Source organism: Hyperolius riggenbachi, chromosome 1 (assembly GCF_040937935.1).
Source record: "Hyperolius riggenbachi isolate aHypRig1 chromosome 1, aHypRig1.pri, whole genome shotgun sequence".
Taxonomy (NCBI): Eukaryota; Metazoa; Chordata; class Amphibia; order Anura; family Hyperoliidae; genus Hyperolius; species Hyperolius riggenbachi.
Genome location: NC_090646.1, coordinates 107,287,057 through 107,308,556, shown reverse-complemented (window position 1 = coordinate 107,308,556; position 21,500 = coordinate 107,287,057). Strand labels below are relative to the sequence as shown.

The 21,500-nt window shown below is 47.8% G+C and overlaps 1 protein-coding gene across 5 annotated transcripts in view; it reads left to right on the top strand.

The window, feature by feature from the left end:
• Positions 1-21,500, top strand: part of KCNIP4 (potassium voltage-gated channel interacting protein 4) — an 895,743-nt gene that overhangs the window by 777,789 nt on the left and 96,454 nt on the right. The gene's annotated exons all lie outside the window — the stretch shown is intronic.

Here is a 21,500-nt window from a genome sequence, read left to right as displayed (position 1 = left end):
GTCCAGACCAGAGCAGCGGCTGCGCACCCGAACTTCCGGCCGGCGCTGGAGCGAGACGGAGGTGAGTTCCGCCCGCCGCTGCCAGCCACCCGGACATTGGAGGGGACAGCGATGGAGGGAGAGCACCTAAGGTGAGGGAAGGAGGGGGGAGATGGCCCCCCTTCCCCACCATCCACACAGCTCTCCCTCTTCTCTGTGCTGCTCCCCTCACCCGCCGCTAAAAAAAAACAAAAAAAAACCCTGCAGCTCAGCCAGGCGGCGGGCGCCCTTGGGGACCAGGCGCCCCGGGGCACTTGTCCTACCCCTAGCTCCGCGCCTGCTGTGTGGGTTAAAAGGCCTTTTACTACGGCTATGGGGAGGTGCACCTGATGCAAAAAAAAATTTCATTTAACACTGACTAAAATCTGTTTGCTAAACAGGCGGAGGTTCCCACTTTGTGACCGAATTGTTAAACTGCAAAATGTTTTTACCGCAGATGTAATGTATCTCAATGGCATTGTATTGTATTCCCATCTGGCTAGGTTCACAATGGGACGTTGTAGAGCTGCGTTATAAGCGTTATAACATTTGATAGCGCAGCTCACCGCACTGCAATAAAAAGTCTATGCGACGTTCACAGTGCAACATTAGCATTATTATTATTAAGCATTTATATAGCGCTGACATATTACGCAGCGCTGTACAGTGTATATATATCTTGTCACTAACTGTCCCTCAAAGGAGCTCACAATCTAATCCCTACCATTGCCATATGTCTATATTATGTAGTGCTGTAGTCTAGGGCCAATTTTTTTAAGGGGAGCCAATTAACTTATCCGTATGTTTTTGGAATGTGGGAGGAAACCGGAGTGCCCAGAGGAAACCCACGCAGACACGGAGAGAACATACAAACTCTTTGCAGATAGTGCCCTGGCTGGGATTCGAACCAGGGACCCAGTGCTGCAAGGCGAGAGAGCTAACCACTACGCCACCGTGCTGCGTGAATGGTAACGTTGCGTTATGGTAATGCACTGCTGCAGTGAATTACCTCTAAACGCACACGTTACCAGGTACAAGAAAGCATACTTTCCATTGCCTGTATGCTTTACTGTACCTACTTAGTGCAGCGTTAATCTGCTTTACCACTTCTTGGTCGCGATACGTTTTAATGTTGTGTTTCAACTTTACAATGTAATGTCCCACTGTGAACCTAGCTTCTATGTGAATTTCTGTGGCAATTTTTCTGCATTTAAAATTTGCACAACAGGTCTGCTTTTTTTCATGTGAGCAATTTTTTTTAAATTGTCATCTTGCACTAAAATTTGCATGCAATTTTGAAGTTAATTAGATGTACTTTCATGTAAATTAGCTTCACTGATATACTCAAAAACGCATATAAAAATAGCAAAAAAGTGCACAAATGTGCGTTCAAAAGTGAAAATGAAAATTGCAAATTCTGACCGCAGACAATCACATGGTTTTTCCACAAGTGTGAACTTTTTACATTTTGAGTGCCTGATCCATAGAACAAGCAGTTGAGCATTTACTGCAGGTCCTTGCAGGAGACGAGGCCTTTGGACTTCAAAATAAAATGAAATCTGGACACATGAGAATGTAATTTTAATTAAAAACTTACTCATGCAAGAAGATAAGTGAAATGAAAGCTGGACATTCTTGTAAACGAGTGGTGTGTGCTCTGGTTTGCATTGCTCTACCTCTGACAACCCTGGCTGGGAAAATAAAGGCCACCTGAGTGCTTTTATTATTGCATTTAGTTTCAATGTAAACAACATGGCAGATAAACAATTGGATGCTGTTGTTTGCCCATTTGTCATGAGCACTTTTGTGGCTGTCTCCGTTCAAGGTAAATTTGCTGATGACTTGATGGCTTAATGTGGCGCTGCCGCTGTCCTAGACCAAGCAGCCACAGCACACAGGAGCTCCCGACAGTTGTCTGTCTTATAGCTAGTTTCTCTTAGTTTTTCTTAGTTTTTCTTTTTCTTAGTTTCTAGTGTTACTAGGGTTAGGTTGTAGTTTGTCATTGGTAGTAGTTTTAATCATTAGTGTAGCCTTTAGTGTGGCATTTAGTGCACAGTCAAGTGCCGGCTCCTACCCCCTTGAGTCGCCGCACACGTCCTGCAGGCACCCGAGACTGCCGAGTCTGCCCGAGACGCCAGGATCCAGGCCCCATCGAGGGGTGCATCTCCGGATGTCCATCGCCAGCCCTCTTGCAGCGGCTCCCGCCGCCTGGGTAGCTGTCAGCGACCACCGTACCACCACCGCAGCCGAGCCCTGCCGCCAGCGCTCCAATGGAAGACTCCGAACAGTCTCTCACGCTGTCGGAAAAGGCCACCCGCCCGACTGGCTGCCTCTGTGCAAGCCGCTGCTGCAGCCGGAAGACGGAGGTTCTCCTGGGCCACCGCTCACCGCTCGTCGGCCGCAGCCCACGTGGTCCCCATGGGCTCCCTCCGCCGCCGCTGGGCCCTCCACGGATGTCCGCACAAAACACCGCCTCCATCGATCCAGCCTGCAGCTCTCCTCCGCCGCAGCCACCTGGCCCCACCACGAGCTTCCACAAGCTTCCTCCGTCGCTGCTGTGCACGGGACATCGACCACACCACCGCCCAGACTGCAGCCACCATTGCCGCGGCCACGTGGTCCCCACGTGCTCCACGCCGATGCGCCCTCCACGGTCTTTAGGACGGACTTTGCCCCTACCACCACCTCAGCCTGCTGCTCTCCACAGCCGGAGCCCCAAGCTCTCTGCCGCAGGGGTTCCAACACACGCAGGGCCCACTCACGCTGCTGCAACCTCCTAGGACGGTCTGCCCTCACCACCAGCACACAGAGCCTCAGCTACAGCACCACCAGGTGAGCACTACTGTTGACCCCCCCCCCTTTCCCGCTGCCTCCCTGCTTCAAACCTGAGGGGTGCTCACAGCTGGTGCCCATGCAATGATCTGTTTCCCTATTGCTCATTGTGTTTGCATTGCTCAGGCGTGGGATTGTGCTGCACTGCATATGTGACAGACCGTGTGGCACTGCTGCTCATGTGATGGACTGTGGTGCATTGCTTGCGGGATGGACTGTGTTACAGTGCTCATGTGAAGGACTTCGTTGCATTGCTCAGGTGATGGACTGTTTGCCCATGTGATGGACTGTGTAGCATAGCCCATGTGATAGATTGTGTAGCATTTCTCAGGAGGGTCTGTGTTGGCACTACTCATATGATGGTCTGAGGTGCATAGCTCATGTGTTGGATTGTATTGCATAACTCATGTGAGACTGCGTTGCATTGCATTGGACTGTATCGCATAGCTCATGTGGGACTGCGTCACATTGCCCAGTTGATGGTCTGTGTTGCACTACAGAGCCACTTCCTCCGCAGATGAAATGGGTACTCCTGCACGCACCACACCACCCAACACCCCCGTCATCACTTTCAGCAAGTCTCAGCTTACCGCCTGGGAAGCACATTCTGCCTTACACCCCAAGGACTGGCATCTGTACAACTCTGTGAGGAGCCATGCTCTAATGATCACAGGCTCTACCCATAGTCCTGGGGCAAGACAGCGCAGGAGGGGGTGCCGAGCAGGAGCTCGAGTCAGACTTCAAAGGAAAGGTCTGAGGTCATCCATCCCCTCAGTCCTCCTTGGAAATGTCCGCTCCCTCCCAAACAAACTAGATGAACTCAATCTTCTCAGCGACAAGAGGGGGCTCAGCAGTCACACACCAATGCTCTGCTTCACAGAAACGTGGCTCCATGACGGCATCCCGGACAATGCCCTCCAACTCCCAGGCTTCAATGTTATCCGGGCTAACCACGACACCGCCCTCTCCAGAAAAAAGAAGGGAGGCGGCATCTGCTTTTACATCAGCTCACTATGGAGTCCCTCCAGTTCTGTGCTCGCCAAGAAATGCTCGTCAAATCTCGAACTTCTGTTGGTCAACTGCAGACCCTTATACTCACCTAGGGAGTTCTCTTCCCTCGTCCTTGCAGGGACATATATACCACCAGACGCTGACATCAAACAAGCCCTAAACGACCTCAGCGACACCATCACACAGTGGGAGGTGTCCTTCCTAGACGCGCTGTTCATTGTCATGGGGGATTTCAACAAGGCCAACTTCCGCAAGGAGCTCCCGCGCTATCATCAGCATGTTGACTGCCCTACTAGGAATCTGGACACCCTGGATTCAGATCTGGTGCTTCCAGAGCCCTCCAGTCGGTGCTGTCGAAGCAGGTCTGAAGTTGGAGCTTTGCCTCGCTTGACCACACTTTAGTTGATCTCCGGACTGGTTTCGCTGTCTCCAGTTTCCGTTTGTAGGTTGGAATCAGGAGGATGAGGCTGTGGTCAGAGGAGCCAAGTGCTGCAAGCGGAACTGTCCTGAGAAACGCATACAAAGCAGTTCCGCTTGCAGCACTTGGCTCCTCTGACCACAGCCTCATCCTCCTAATTCCAACCTACAAACGGAAACTGGAGACAGCGAAACCAGTCCGGAGATCAACTAAAGTGTGGTCAAGCGAGGCAAAGCTCCAAATTCAGGCCTGCTTCGACAGCACCGACTGGAGGGCTCTGGAAGCACCAGATCTGGATGAGTGGGTCAACAACGTCGCCTCATACATCGCATTCTGTGAAGACTCCTGCATTCCAACCAAGTCTTTCAAGGTCTACCAGAACAATAAACCGTGGTTCTCAAACAAACTGCGGAGACGCAAAGAAACAGCGCACAAGTCAGGCAACCTGGATGAGTATAGAGCAGCGAGGAACAACCTTAACAGGGAACTCAGGGCAGCCAAGAAAGACTACTCTGAGAAGCTGAGGCACAATCTTAGCTCAAACGATCCACGAGCCGTCTGGAAGGGGCTCAAGTCTGCCACCAATTATAAGTCCGCTCCTCAGCACGCCACACCAAGCATCAAGCTAGCCGAAGAGCTCAGTGCCTTCTACTGCAGGTTCGAGAACCAACCAGAACCAGCGGGGCCCCCAACACCTTACGCCCCCCGCAAATGCTGAGTTAGAATCGAGCCCACCTCCGCCGAGGGCAAGTGAGGCCGAGGTCAGGCATCTTCTGGCCTCACTCAACCCTAGGAAAGCCCCTGGCCCGGATGGGGTGTCACCAGCATGCCTAAAATCTTGCTCGCAGCAGTTAGCCCCTGTCCTCTCCTCCATCTATGCCAAGTCCCTACAGGAGGGCAGAGTCCCCAAATGCTTCAAGAGGTCCACAATCATCCCTGTCCCCAAGAAGCAGGGCATATCCTAAATAACTACAGACCTGTGGCCCTCACCTCGGTCATCATGAAGACCTTAGAAAAGGCAGTCCTGTCCGAACTCAAGAACTCCACGCTACCCCGACTGAACCCGTACCAGTTGGCGTACAGAGCAAACAGGTCCACAGACGATGCCATCAACATCTGCCTTGAGCTCATCAGTGATCACCTGGATAAACCTGACTCATACGCCAGAATTCTCCTACTCGACTTTAATACAATCTGCTCTCGCATCCTCCAGAACAACCTGGAGGCACTTGATGTTCACTTGACCCTACGCCACTGGATCACGGTCTTCCTGACCAACAGATCACAGGTCGTCAAGCTGGGCAATATCTCCTCCCAAGAAAGGTCTACCAACACAGGTGCCCCACAGGGCTGCGTCCTGTCGCCTATTCTGTTTTCCCTCTACACCAACAACTGCAGATCCACAGCAGACTCGGTCAAGGTCGTCAAATTCGCTGACAACACCACCATCATCGGTCTGGTAACCAAAAATGACGAGCACGACTATCGTCAGCAGGTCGACAGAATTTGCCGGTGGTGCAAGGAAAACAGGCTGGTCCTTAACACAGCCAAAACTGTGGAGATGGTTATTGACTTCAGGAAGCAGGCCCCCACCCCACCCCCAATCTTCATTGATGGCACTGAGGTGGAAAAGGTATCTAGTGTCCGCCTCCTTGGTACACAGATCTCCAGTGACCTGTGCTGGAAGACACACACGAGCACCACACAGAGGAAGGCCCAACAAAGACTCTTCTTCCTTCGCTAACTGAGGAAGTTTTGGATGGCACAGGAGCTTATGGCAAACTTCTACCCTGCCACTATAGAATCCGTCATCGGCACATCTATCCTGGTGTGGTATGCTGGATCCTCAAACAGGGACAAATACAAGCTTCAGAAGGTTATCAGGTCGGCGGAGAGAATCATTGGGAAACCACTCCCTTCGCTTGACCTTCTCTACAACTCCAGACTGCGCTCCAGAGCACAAAGTATCGCAAACGACCGCTCACACCCAGGTCACCATTACTTTAATGTGCTCCCATCCGGCAGAAGGCTACAGACCATTTCCATCAAGACAGCTAGGCATATGAACTCCTTTTTTCCTGCTGCCGTTAGACTCTTGAATTCCATTCACTGGCTCCCCCCCCCCTCAGGCCAGTAGTCTGATCATATGGTTCCAACGATATGACGTGATAGGTCACCCACTGACTGTGTTTTTGTTTTTTCTGCCACCATTGCTCCCCCTTCTTAAAGCTACACCTAGTTAGGTCACCCACTGACTGTGTTTTTGGTTTTTCTGCCACCATTGCTCCCCCTTCTTAAAGCTACACCTAGTTACTGTAAAATTTACTGCACTCTTTTGGGTTTTATCTGTAAGTGCGTCATCCACCCCACTGTTGGGGGTTGGTTGTCATGGTTGTCTTTTAATGTCTGTGTTGTTGCCTTTTTGTATCGCTGCTGTTGCCTTTTTGTCGCTGAGTTCTCTGTTTGTGCCGAACCCAATTCTGGGCATGTCCCAGTCATGCTTGGCGAGATTCTCTTGATAACAGGGGTGCTGCTAAGGTTTTTGTGGCCCCACGCAATACATAATTTGTGGCCCCCCTAGCCCCACCCCAACCCCTCCCCGGGCTTCTAAGAATCCTGAAAGATTTGGGATACAATGGCAAAAAGGAACAGAGCAGTGCAGTGCAGTAAGCCTGCCGATGCAAAAAATGGGCTTGTCCATGCCAGGATGTGGGCCTCTGTTAAGCAATAGGCAGTGGGCCCAAGTTTCCTCCCAAAACACAGTGGGGCAAAGTGACCCTAAGAGTTAAAGACAGTGTGTTCTCCTTACCAAAAAAAAAAACTGAACACATAATAAGGCATTTTTTTTTTTACATGCCCCCTTGGTCCAATTACTCAGGTTATCTGGCTATTATATAATTTATATTTAGCCCAGTCTGTAACATCACCAGTATTCTATCAGCATGATTCAGCGCACATATTACTGAGCTTTATATGTACGCTCTTCAGCTCTAGACAGTTAAAAGGCTACAATTAATATTTCCAGTGCAACCACATTTTAGTCCCTGGCATATTGTGCGTTCATCTCCACAGATTTTTGTACTAAACGTTCACTAATCCTTGTCTGCATCCTCTAGACTAGAGGTTCTGTCATCAGCTGGTGACTGAAAATCTGCAGTAAAATGCACAGTGGCGTAGCAATAGGGGTTGCACAGGTTGCGACCGCATCAGGGGCCCCTCCCTTAACTACAGTATCATCTCTTTATTGGTCCTCCTATGCTGGTAATAATTACTTCAATAGATGTTTTAAAGTGAACCTCCAAACTAAAAATCTACTCAGCAGCACTGAAAAGGCCTGGTGTTTCTTTAACAGTTTCACAGCATCAGAACTTTGTTTTTGTTACCCAAGCCTCATTTTTAGCTGCACAGAAGAAGACTGCCCCGGGCATTTCCCCCCTGATGCTGTGCAAAGCATGATGGGATTTCTGATGTTGTTGTTCTCCTTCTGCTGTTTTAGTGCAATTTTTTTATTATTATTTTGAATTTGAGATTTGAAGCCTAGCGGGCGCAGCTGGGACGGGTGATCAGGACACAGGACAAGTTGGAATTGTGTCTCATGCTCCCTGTCACCTCCTTTCAACCAAAAAGATGGCTGCCCCATAACAAAGATGGCTGCTCCCATGAAATCACAAACTTTTGCCTGTTCTATTAAAACAGAGTGGGTAAGTGATTATATTACTGATCTATTTTAATTAACATAACTAATGTAATTTAATGAAAGTGTGTTTGTTTAGGTTGAAGTTCCCCTTTAAATAGTAGTAATCAATACCAAACTGTTCCCCTTCCCCTTCTTGCACCTCTGACACTGTGGTTGCCCTTGATTGGTTTTGGTGCACCCTATCAATTGTTACGTATAGAGTGCTTAGGGGGGCCCCACGTGAAACTTGCTCCAGGGTCCATAGCTCCTTAGCTACACCACTGCATCCACATGTCCATTCACTAGTTAACAATAGAAAATCTTCATTTCCAAACACATTACAGACTCAGTTTCCCATTTAAACAGCATAATGTGTACCGTTTATTGAAGGAATAGATTTGATTGTTTTACTAGTTGATACATTTACTTTAAGTTTATGTGTACATTAATATTGCATTTCATCAAGTTCATTTTCGTTTAAGAGTTTATTTACAACATATTTCTGAAAAACAAATATTTAATGTTCTGAAATGCACAAGAAAGTAAAAAAAAAATGGTTACATTATAAAGTGTTAGTTTTGCATAAAAAGAACAAATAACGTGCACAATATACTTGAACTGAAAACTATCTGATAAAAACATCTTAAAGAGATGTTGTGATTACTGTCATTATCTGTACATCACAAGCGCGTACCGTAATTCATTGTCTGCAATAAAACGTTCCACTGCCAGACAGACGAGTTGTTTGGCCGTTATCACGCCATGCGTTTCGATTTGCTTTACATGGGACTGGGGGAATCATATTGTCGTCCGCTCTAGTTAAGTATAATTCATTACTATAATTATTGTGTATTTGTAAAGCACTGCAGAAGATGTCAGTACTGTATGAAGTCTATAGAAAATATTAGCCATTTCCATTTATCTGCCATGCAAGGTATTATTTCAGCGTAATTTGACTGTCAGGTTAATTCTTCTCTCCCTGCAATGCTGTTCACATGACTTCAGAACACCAGTAACTGTTTGTTCAGCAGCATTACCATGAAGTCCTCAATCCCCAATTCCTCCAACTCATAGATGAGGAATGTGATACTACAACAGTATTGAAAGTCATGTCAAAAATATGAAAAATGCTTAAATAAATGAGGTGATTATGTGGAGAAATATTCAGAAGATACAGTGGAGTATATTGATCAAACTGCGATAATCAGAATAGCATGTGTAACTGTTGGGCATAAAATCAAAAATCAATTCTTTATTTGTATCTGGTAAACAAGTAATAAGGATACTAACCAGACTATCCAAAATTTGAAATCACTATTACTTTTCTTGTTGATAAATAATAATTCCCCAGTTTACCTGACTCTTGTTTGGTACACACAACATTTGGTACACAAATAGGAAGTTGCAGGGCATGCTGGGGTGTCCTTTTTTTTTACATCTCTACTTCCCCCTCAGACTTAACTAATGCAGCCTTGTTGGCTGAAGCCTCTTTCATTCCTTTTTTCCCCTCCCACACCTCTGTTCCTCTCTAATATTTCTCATGCTGAGACAATGCACTTTCTATAGTGAAGGGCGGGCAATGCATACACAATCAGGCAGAGGAGAGTAAGGGAGGAAATGACATCAGGGTTGGCTTCAAAATTGCCACAGTTAAAATGGGAAATGCTAAGAAGGATTTTCTCTTTTTATTGTAGAAAAATCACAAAAATCTAAATGTGGACAGTGCAATATGTATGTTAGCATAGCTACTTATATATGTGTTTTTTTCTGAGATAGTATGGCTGATGCTCCTCTTTAAGAACAATAAGTAGAGAGTAATGCAGTGCGTGTAGCTTATGACAACATTTTAAAAAAAACTTTTGCACTCAAATTACCAACATGAAACTCTACCTAATGATACCCTGAAATAAGTGTCTTGCACTTTTCCTCATTTTATACTGTTTTCTTTCCGTAAGCTGATTATTATTCAAATAAATGTATTTATAGATAAAAACATCTGATTTCCCTACCCTCACTTGTGCTGTTTGAGTCTGGAACTGCTTTGCTGCTAAGCACTGACCTCCAATAACAAGCCAGGGTCCAGGTCACAGGTAGGCAGGTTTTTGCATGAAAATGAAGTTAAATGGGGAATGCAGAGCGGGCCCCTGGAGCACAGGGGCTCACCTCCGATACTGTACTGCAGCCCATCATTGCTGTCATGCTGTAAATGATCACCACTATAAGTGCTTTGAATAGTAGTCATCTTAAAGGACAACTGTAGGGAGCAGTATATGGAGGCTGCCATATTTATTTCCTTTTAAAAAATTTTTTCATGTATTGAGTAATTGATCGGGCCAATGTCAAACTCGCACTGGGGCCCATAGCTCCTTAGCCAAGCTACTGGTTACATTTTAATCATGTCTAGAAAGGAGTCCTCATATGACCTACAGTCTGCCAGGCCAGCGTAAATGATTCATATTGTAAAATATTGTTATTCAAACCTTACTTAGAGAAACCAGCTTGAAACATATAAAGATGATGCGTGGTGCATTTTAGCTCTTTCTCAGAATTTGACAAAGATTATCATGTATCATTTCCAGACGTCCACACTACCGATTTATGCTTATAAGCTGGAAATAAACTAAAAAGACAGTAGAGCAGTTACATAAATTACAAATAGAAATTGCTACATTACCACCATGACTCTCAGATGAAAATGAACTGCTTGACTTCCCAAGCAGCGGAAATCATGTGAAAAGTGCCCTAATATCATAATAAATATAAAGCAAGAAAATCCAAGAATTTTACACTACATCAGCCACACACAGGGGTGACTTTATAAAGGAGTAGCTGATGCTTCCAGTTAAAGGGACCCTGTAGTGGATCTATGCATACTAATACGCTATTCTATCCAGAAACAGAAAAAAAAGAAAAGAAAAACACAGGGGAAAGGTAAATTACTGGAAAATATTTTCTTTGGCCATATCCAGCATTTCTCATTGGACTTCTGGAGCAGGTTATCACAATGGAGTTTGTCAACTGCCACATGAGCACTCTTCACCACTTCTGTCTGGTGACTCATGCTGTTATATCTTTGAACTTGGGAGAGAAGGCAGCATGAGTCATCGGAAGGGAGGGGGAGGAGTCATTGTGTGGGAAAGGTACATGATCGTCTCATTGGCTGACAGAAGGAAATATTCTCAGGAAAAGAAACAGTACCTGCTACTGAATACCTGTGCATTTACATGCATGAATCCACTACAGGAACACTTAACCCTTACCAATCTATTTTCACAATCGACACCACCAACTTAAAGCACTTACTTTTTTACGGTATGCCGAAGGGGATGTGGGTGATTGTGAAAACTCAGCTGAATGATTTGATCAGGAGCGAGGAGGTGACGCATCATCAGAGGGAGGGGCGGGGCTATCACTAGCTTGCACACTGTAGCTCCACCCCTTGCACGTGTGCCAGCATTATTTCATTATTACGTTGCGCTTCATGGTGCTGGAGGGGATCAAAGTGTCAGACTTGTCAGATTATTTGATCCACATAAGGTGACGCCATGCCAGATAAGATCCGGCTAGTGACAGGTCACATACTATTTATATTATGTGGTGCAGCAGTGGGGGATGGGGCGGGCAGCGATCAGAGTGTTGAACTAAGTTTGACACAGCGCCATCTAGCGGCAGACAGTTTTCCTATCTCAGACTACTGTATGTCCGAGATTGGACCTATGCAGGAGAAGACCAATGTTTGGATATACGCTCGTAGTCTGACATAGGAGAGGAAAAGGCTTAAAGTGAACCTATGTTTGTTTTAAAGGGAACCCGAGGTGGGAGTGGAATGGAAGCTGCTATACTTATACCAGTTGCCTGGCAGTCCTACGGATCATGTGTCTCTAACATTTTTAGCCATAGACCCTAAACAAGCATGCAGATCAGGTGCTCTGACTCAGCTGACTCAGGTTTTACTGAAATAGCCATATGCTTGTTCCAGGGTTTTGACTTATGCCAGAAGATTAACAGGGCTGCCAGGCAACCGGCATTATTTACTTGGAAATAAATATGGCAGCCTCCATATTCCTCTCATCTCGGGTTCCCTTTAAACATCCACTCAGTGTTCAGAGAGTGTAATATGAGGGCCAATAGTTTTTGAATACTATGAACAGATCATGTACGTAAGATCTAATACTACATGGAGGTGGCAAAACTAGCTAGTCAATGGCCAATGAAAATTGCATTTACATTCCAGGCTTTACTAATCTTAAATGTGCATAATCTGCACCAATCAGTTAATCCGTCATCCTGGTGGACAGTCTATTTAGTGGATTGGCAAAAGTGCCCTAAGGAGAATTGTTCTGGTCTCACCAAGTTCCATAGTACAGGGTGCTTGGCAGAGAGTCAAACAGACCATCTGTACATTGTCCAGGTATGGCACCCAAAATGCAGCAGCACCCCTCCCATTCCATGTGCAGCCCCCTCTTCCATGTGTATCATCCATGTATGTAGCCCCTCTCTTTCATTAACAGCTCCCTTAGGCATCAGTTTTCCCTTTTCATGCATTGCTCTCCATTTTCATCCCCCTTTTTCATGTGTAGCATCATCCCCTCTTTCATGTCCAGGCGCCCCCTTGGACTGTAGCCGCCCAAGGCCCACGCCTTTGTGGCCTTTTCAGAAATCCGGCCTGATGATGACAGTTTTCCAAGTGAGTACAGGGCTTTAACGTACAGTTAACAATCTTACCACCTTTTAAACTTTTAGTGGAGCCACTTCAGGTCCATTTGATGTTGCTCCTCTAATAAATCATGCGTTTCCTGTGTGTTTCCTCTCAGACTGCGAGGCGCTGTGTGCGCTGTGTGCGGCTCCTGACTGATGGGGAACAGAGGGAAAGGGCAGAGCGTCTCGCCTGGACATCACAGCCATAAAGACAAAGCTCTATTTATTCTAATCCAATCAAACATTGATTTATATTGCATTACATGTCCCTTTGGCCCTGGGAGGGATACAAGTTGCTGATATTGATTCCAATTTAAGGTACTGATTTGATTACTTTGAAGATGTTTGTACAAGGCATTAGTTTTCCTTTTCATTTATTTTATTTAATGAAAAGGCCATTTGTGTGTTCAGGGCGAGTCAGATCCACCCTTTCCCGTCCTCAGAGACTGATAGTGGATGGGAACGTATACATAGTAACAGGAAGATCTGTTTATAGCTTTGTAATTGTTTCAGTGGAGAATCACGGGTTTAACTGATACAGGGAACTAGATGTCTCCCAGACATGCCTAGAGAAGATGACTGCAAGGTAAGGCTGTAGTTTTAAAAGAGTTTTAAAGAGAGAACCTGTACCAAAAAAAACGTCCCCTGGGGGGTACTCACCTCGGTAGGGGGAAGCCTCAGGGTCCCAATGAGGCTTCCCCCTCTGCTGAAGCTGCAGGCAATCCAGCGCTGGCTCCCCCGAAGTGTCCCGGAATCCTCCCTCGACAAGCTTAACATGGCTAATATATTTACCTTCCCTGGTTCCACCGGGACGCTGTTGAGGCACTCAGCACGGAAATAGGTGGAAATAGCCCATCTCCGTTGGGTCCACTCTACTACGCAGGCCAGGGGTCTAGTACTGGGAAAAGAAGCGAGTGGACTGAACACTTGCACAGGATACAAGGAAATCAAAAAGAAATGCACCCTGTGTGTTTTTAGAGAGAAGAGCCTGTCTAATTCCCCCTCCTCTGTAAGTTACCACAAGGGTAATCTGATCTCTCAGCTGGGTCAGCACAGAAATTTGGCACACCTTGGCAGAGACAGCTAATATGTAAACACAGGATGTTAACGCTTTGTCTGCTTCCATGAAAACAGGAAGCAGATTTATTGTAGGAGTTCTGCAAGCTGCAACAAAGAATTGTTTTTTTCTTTACAGGTTATTATGCGGTTTCTTACCTTTTAGAGCAGAGAGGAAGTTCTGGTCCACCTTAAATATGCCGATTTCAGCATCAAAACCACATCCTATTGCTTTATATTGGTATGTAGGCTTGCCCTCTCTCTGAGGCTTAGCCTAGGCTGCCCCCCCCCCCCTCCCAAGAGACCAGAGATATTTTTTACTGGCTTTAGAACTCTCAGTGAACAAACATTGTGCAGAGATCGCCTGCCTGTACTGAAGATGTTGCCAGCTGTGAAGAATTTCAGCAAATAAATCAGAGAGAGGACAGATTTTACAAGAATGACAATTGTAAGGAAAGCCATTTTATCCATTATGCTATTATGACTAAAGTTCCCTTTTAACCTGTTGCCGACCGCGTCACGCGGATGGGCGTGGCCACGGCGACAGCCCCAGGACCGCCTAACGCCGATTGGCATAAAGTCCTGGGGCTCTGTTTTGCAGGAGATCACGCACAGGCTGCGCGCGCATCTCCTGCTTGGGGAGTGGAGCTCCACCCCGCCTTCAGTCTCCGAGCGGCTATTGCCGCTCGGGAGACTGTTAGACGGCGATCAAAATGTATAACTTATAAATGTGACCCACTGCACCTTTAAATATTGGCGGCCCACATATAGAATAGCAGTGCTGGCACCACCCATTCACATACTGTAGAAGCCAGCGAGCAGTAATTTGCTGGCTTACAATCCAATTCCAATTCTGCACCAGGTGACACTACTGTCCAACTGGACGACAGGTTGTCACCTGGGTATGATTCACTGTATGGTGCACAAAGATGTTCTTCGGGTGCCGTATAACTGAATGGCTGCTGCTGTGAGTTCTCCTCCGGGCATGATTGGGGGGAATCAATATCTTGAGCCTGATTCACTATTCAGTGCTAACCTAGTTAGCACGCCTAAAGGCTTTGGGCGTGCTTACTAGGGTGCTAAGTAGTTAGCACTCACAAAAGTGAATCAGCTCGCGCGCAAAGCCTGGTGCCCCGCAAAACGTTGCACCGGGTGCAAATAAAACGGCGCATCTGATGTGCCTATAAGGGCGCATTGGATGCGACCTTAACGGGACTTTGCGCGCGGAGCGTTAGTTAATGCGCAATAATTGCTTTTAGGAGTGATAACAGGCTTTTCACAAGCGTGCTAACAGTTAGCACTGCTTTGTGAATCAAGCCCCTAGATTCAATGGGCTTGATTCACAAAGCCGTGCTAACTGTTTAGCACTGGTGTGCTAAACAGTTAGCACGTGAAATGCCATTCGCGGACTTTTGCGTGCGCAAAGTGCCATTTGCGCATGCAAAAGTCCGCGATCGCGCGAATTGCTGCACTTTCCGCGCGCAAAAGTCCGCGATCGGCACTTCACGTGCTAACTGTTTAGCACACCCGTGCTAAACAGTTAGCACGGCTTTGTGAATCAAGCCCAATGTATTGTTTTTCAACATCATTTTATGTATGTTCCAGACCCCTAGCAGTCTGAGGTATGTTGAACTGGCCCTTGACCAAACAAGTTTAGGGACCCCTGCTCTAAAAGATTATTTACAGCAAAAATGTACTACCAGAAAAAAAAAACCACTGGTACTAGAACAACACTCAAACACAGCACTTTTTTTGTCAGCGGGAAGCTAAAGCGCTGTTGCCAAACTTGAGGAAGTGATTACAATAGTAGCTGATAAGAAAACAAACAAGATAATATAAACGCTACTAGCAGTCAGTGTTGATCGGATACCTCATTATCCTATTCGAGTTTGGTCGAATTCGGATAGTAAACTATCCGAATTCACTCGAAGTTTGATATTCGAGTTAATCGAATATCCGATTCGAACTCGGATATCCGACGTCACTATCCGAGTCTGTATTCGAGTAAAATATTCAAGCTGGCCTTAAGGGGAAGGTCCAAGCAAAAAAAAAAATGAGTTTCACTTACCTGGGGCTTCTACCAGCCCCATGCAGCCATCCTGTGCCCTCGTGGTCACTCACTGCTGCTCCAGTCCTCCGCTGGCAGCTTTCTGACCTCGGAGGTCAGGGCCGCATTGCATACATTTTTACGCATTCCAGCTAGTGCAGGAACAAAAATGTATGCGTTGCACCACTAGCGCGTAAAAATGTATGTGTTAATGTTCCTGCACTAGCGGGAATGCGTAAAAATGTACGCAATGCGGCCCTGACCTCCGAGGTCGGCAAGCTGCCAGCGGGGGACTGGAGGAGCCGTGAGTGACTACGAGGGCACAGGATGGCTGCATGGGGCTGGTAGAAGCCCCAGGTAAGTGAAACTCATTTTTTTTTTTTGCTTGGACCTTCCCTTTAAATAGCTTTTAAAACTTGTACTGGAGGTCAATGATGCATGAAACCACCTTTTTTTATAAGGAAAAACATCAAGTGATGATGTGGTGATGTAGTAGTTATAAAAAAGGTATCATAAAAAGTAAATTAACTTCATGAAAAGTGTTTGCATGAGAAGGTGTGTCCAAAATGGTTGTAAGTTGGAAGTCTTCATTTACGTCGTCTTCATCTTCTTCTTCTATATCTTCTTCTTCTATATCTTCTTCTACTCGAATCTTCTTCATCTTTTACTTCTTGTATCTTCTTCAATTATCTTTTTCTTCTTCTATATCTTCTTCTTCTTCTATATCTTCTTCTTCTTCTTCTATATCTTCTTCTTCTTCTTCTTCTATATCTTCTTCTTCTTCTTCTTCTATATCTTCTTCTTCTTCTTCTTCTTCTATATCTTCTTCTTCTTCTATATCTTCTTCTATATCTTCTTCTTCTTCGTCTTCTTCTTCTTCTATATCTTCTTCTTCTTCTATATCTTCTTCTTCTTCTTCTATATCTTCTTCTTCTTCTTCTTCTTCTTCTTCTTCTTCTTCTTCTTCTTCTTCTTCTTCTTCTTCTTCTTCTTCTTCTTCTTCTTCTTCTTCTTCTTCTTCTTCTTCTTCTTCTTCTTCTTCTTCTTCTTCTTCTTCTTCTTCTTCTTCTTCTTCTTCTTCTTCTTCTTCTTCTTCTTCTTCTATATCTTCTTCATCTTCTTCTTCTATATCTTCTTCATCTTCTTCTTCTATATCTTCTTCTTCTATGTCTTCTTCTATATCTTCTTCTTCTATGTCTTCTTCTATATCTTCTTCTTCTTTCTTCTTCTTCCTCTTCTTCTCTATCATTATATTATGTGTCTTGGTTTTCCTTTCTATTGTAATATTTTTTTTTACTTCATTTGTGGAAATATTTTATTTTAATAACACCATAGTTATATTTGTGTTGATGGCATAATAGGTACTAGTGGCACATTGCAAGCCACAGCGCCTTTTTCTGTGTACCCTGGCGGTGGTAAATCACAGACATCAGCAGGAGGAGGAAGTAGTTGCAGCTATTGTAGTGTGGTAATAGCTGGTAGGAGAGTGGGTGGCAGCAGAAAATAGTTCTTCTTCTGTTCTCCCTGGCAGTGGTAGCAGCATACAGACAGCAGAAGCTCAATGCAGCTACAGGAGGAGGAGTAGTGTGTGTCAGGCAGTGTGATGTGACTGACATAATAGGACCTGGCTCCTAGCAGTGGTACCAGGGCCGTAAATGAACATCATGAGGTTCCAGACAGCGGTCGTGAAGCCCACATTGTGTCCAATACACAATTGGGACAGCAGTTTTCAACCCGGACACCTCTAAAATAATTTAATTTTTTTTTTATTTTTCAAAATAATGCAGCTATTTGTGAGCGTAAATAGCTGGTGGCGCATGGGCAGCAGCACCTTGTAATGTGTTCCCTGGCAGTGGAAACCTACAGACAGCAGGAGGAAATACAGCAGCAGGCAGCATGAGGGGAATGAGTCTGTGGCAGACTGGCAGGCAAGAGGGCAGGCAGCGAGACATAATAGGCCCTGGGTCCTAGCGGTGGTACCAGGGCTGTAAATAAACACCATGAGGTTCCAGACAGCGGTCGTGAAGCCCACATTGTGTCCAATACACAATTGGGACAGCACAGTTTTCAACCCAGACACCTCTAAAATAATAAAAAAAAAATTCAAAATAATGCAGCTATTTGTGAGCGTAAATAGCTGGTGGCGCATGGGCAGCAGCACCTTGTAATGTGTTCCCTGGCAGTGGAAACATACAGACAGCAGGAGGAAATACAGCAGCAGGCAGCGTGAGGAGGATGAGTGTGTGGCAGAGTGGCAGCAGGCAGGAGGGCAGGCAGCGAGAGTTAATAGGCCCTGGGTCCTAGCGGTGGTACCAGGGCCGTAAATAAACATGAGATTCCAGACAGCGGTCGTGAAGCCCACATTGTGTCCAATACACAATTGGGACAGCACAGTTTTCAATCCGGACACCTCTAAAATAATTTAAAAATTTTTTTCAAAATAATGCAGCTATTTTTGAGCGTAAATAGCTAGTGGCGCATGGGCAGCAGCACCTTGTAATGTGTTCCCTGGCAGTGGAAACATACAGACAGCAGAAGGAAATACAGCAGCAGGCAGGGTGAGGAGGATGAGTGTGTGGCAGAGTGGCAGCAGGCAGGAGGGCAGGCAGCGAGACATAATAGGCCCTGGGTCCTAGCGGTGGTACCAGGGCCATAAATAAACATGAGGTTCCAGACAGCGGTCGTGAAGCCCACATTGTGTCCAATACACAATTGGGACAGCACAGTTTTCAACCCGGACATCTCTAAAATAATTTACTTTTTATTTTTTTCAAAATAATGCAGCTATTTTTTAGCGTAAATAGCTGGCGGTGCATGGGCAGCAGCAGCACCTTTTAATGTGTTCCCTGGCAGTGGAGACACAGACAGCAGGAAGAAATACAGCAGCAGCTGCAGGTGTAATGTGTGTGTGGCTGTGTGCCACTTCATGTCCCCCTCTCGCTGACAACGGGCCAGGAATTCGCCTTCCACCCAAGCCTGGTTCATTTTGAGAAACGTCAGTCTGTCCACAGACTTGTGAGACAGACGAGATCGCTTCTCAGTGACGACTCCACCGGCTGCACTGAAGCAACGCTCTGACAGTACGCTGGAAGGGGGGCAGGAGAGCACTTCCAGGGCATACTGCGCAAGCTCGCTCCAGATCGGCAGGTGCTTGACCCAATACTCCATGGGATCAACAGGGGCAAACGCTGTCAAGCCCGCTGAAGGACCCCATGTAGTCAGCCACCATGCGGGTCAAGCGCTGTCTGTGACTGGAGAAGGATGCTGCTGCAGGCACCTCCTCTCTACTCCCTGGCAGCTCTACACTCATGTAGAGCTCGTTGGTCAGAAACAGCAGGTCTGTGGTGCGCGTGCGCTTGCTGCTGGTGGATGCAGGCACCTGCTGCTGCCTCTGTGCTGGCTGGACAGTGGGGGTGGATGGCTAAGGGAAGGCTTCCTCCAAGCGCTCAACAAGAGACAGCTGCAAATCCCTCATTTGTTGCGCACGGTCTCCTCCTGCAGGCAGGAACTGGCTGAGCTTCCCCTTCAGATGTGGGTCCAGCATCATGCAGATCCAGATGTCCTCCCTCTGCTTCATCTGGATGACCCTTGGGTCCTTGCACAGGCACCTCAGCATGTGCTCTGCCATTGGGAAGAGTCTGGCCACGTCTACTGGCACATCATCGGCAGCCCCAAGAGCCGACAGTGCTTTCCTCCTCATCTTCTGCCTCCTCCACCTCATCCTCTCTCCACCCCCGCACCACTCCAGCTGCGCTTTGCTGCTCCCCCCTCATCAGCAGCAAGGTCAGGGACCTCCACCGACTCCAAGCCCTCCTCTTCAGAGGTGGCCTGTGAAGCTGCCTGCAGCTCCTGCTGGTCCAAGGCTGCCGCTCCCTCTTCCAGCAGTACATACAGGGCCCTGTCCAGCACACACACCATGGGGACCCACTTGCATGGTCCCTGCTTACCATGTTGGTGGCCTGCAGGAAGGGTGCCAGCACTGAGCACACCTGCTGCATGTGCCCCCCAGTCCTCCGTGGAGATGATGGACGGGAGGTTGGTGGCGGCACGCCCCAGTTGCAGTGATGGCGGCAACTGTTGCTCGTGCAACGTACTGGCTGACAGCCTGCCTCTGTTCAACCAGACGCTCCAACATCGCCAGGGTGGAATTCCAGCGAGTTGGAACATCGATCATGAGCCGGTGCTGTGGCAGGTGCAGCTCCTTCTGCACCTCTTCCAGGCTCGCTAGGGCTGCAGCCGAGTGCCGGAAATGACGCACAACCTTCCTTGCCGCCTCAAGGAGTCGGTCTATCCCCTGGTAGGTCCGCAGGAACTTATGGACTACCAGGTTCAGGACGTGCGCCAGGCAGGGGATGTGGGTCAGGTCTCCCCTGCTGATTGCAGCAACCAGGTTTGCCCCATTGTCGGACACCACCTCTCCGACTCTGAGGCCTCTGGGGGTCAGCCAATTCCTCTCCTGCTCTCAGAGTTTGGCCAGGACATAGTTTGCCATCAGTTTGGTCTTCCCCAGGCTGACCAATTCCAGCAGCGCTTGGCAGTGGCGGGGCTTCACGCTGCTGCTGAGGCGGGGGGTTTGGGCTGGTGTGCCGAAGGATGGAAGCGGATCAGAGGAACCTGCTGCAATTCCGCTGACCCTGCATGGTGGCACCACCCACTGCGTTGTTGCTGCTGCTGATGCTGCTGCTCTGACAGTGCCCGATGCTGCTCCCCCCCTCCTTACCTTCCACCAAGCTGACCCAATGCGCGGTGAAGGACAGATAGCGGCCTGTCCCAAACCGGCTGCTCCACGAGTCCATGGTGACGTGGACCCTTTGACCCACCGCGTGATCCAGCCCTCTCCCGACATTGGCCATCACAGAGCGGTGAAGTGCAGGGATGGCCGTGCGTGCAAAAAAATGTCGGCTGGGGATTGGCCAATCGGGGGCTGCACACATCAGGAGCGCGCGCATGTCGCTCCCCTCCTGCACAAGGGAAAAAGGCAGGAGTTGGGAGTACATGGCCGGTGCCAGCAAGCCGTTCAGCTGACGCACGCGACGGCTGCTGGGAGGCAGAACCCTGACCACCCCCTGGAAGGTGTCGCTGAGCAGGGTCTGGCGATGCCTTTTGCTGGCACGGGAATCACTGGAGGGAGCAGAGGAGGCCACTGAGGACTGGCTGCCGGAACAGGCCTCAGTGTCGGCGGCAGGAGTTGCAGAGGGAGGAGGAGCAGTGCGTTTCTGACGCACTCCTGCTGGTGCTGCTGGAGGAGGTGGAGGAGGGCGGGTGGCTGTTGCCGACGGCTTCGTAGTGGTGGCGGGTCTGCCACTGCCACTGCCAGCTTCCTTCAACTTCATGAACCCCTCATGCTCATGAAAGTGTTTCCCTGCCAGATGGTTCACCAGAGAGGTGGTGCCGTACGCAGAGGGCTCCTTCCCTCTGCTGAGCTGCTGATGGCACTGGTTGTAGGTGGCATACTTGCAATCCACATATGACAGGGTGAAAAAATTCCAAATTGGGGAAGTGAAGTTTCCCCTTCGGCTCGAAGGTGCTGCTGCCGCTGGTCTCCCTGTGGTGGTTGGGGGGGGGGGGGTGTTCTTGGTGCGGCTGGTGGCGCTGGCAGAACTCTCCGGATCAGCACGCTGTGTGGCCTGCATACCACGCCCACTTCTGATCCTGCCTATGTCTGCGATACTGATCCTTCTAGCAAGGCCCGCAGACGCATCCTCCTCCTCCTCCTCAGAGCTGATGACATCCCCAGGATCTGC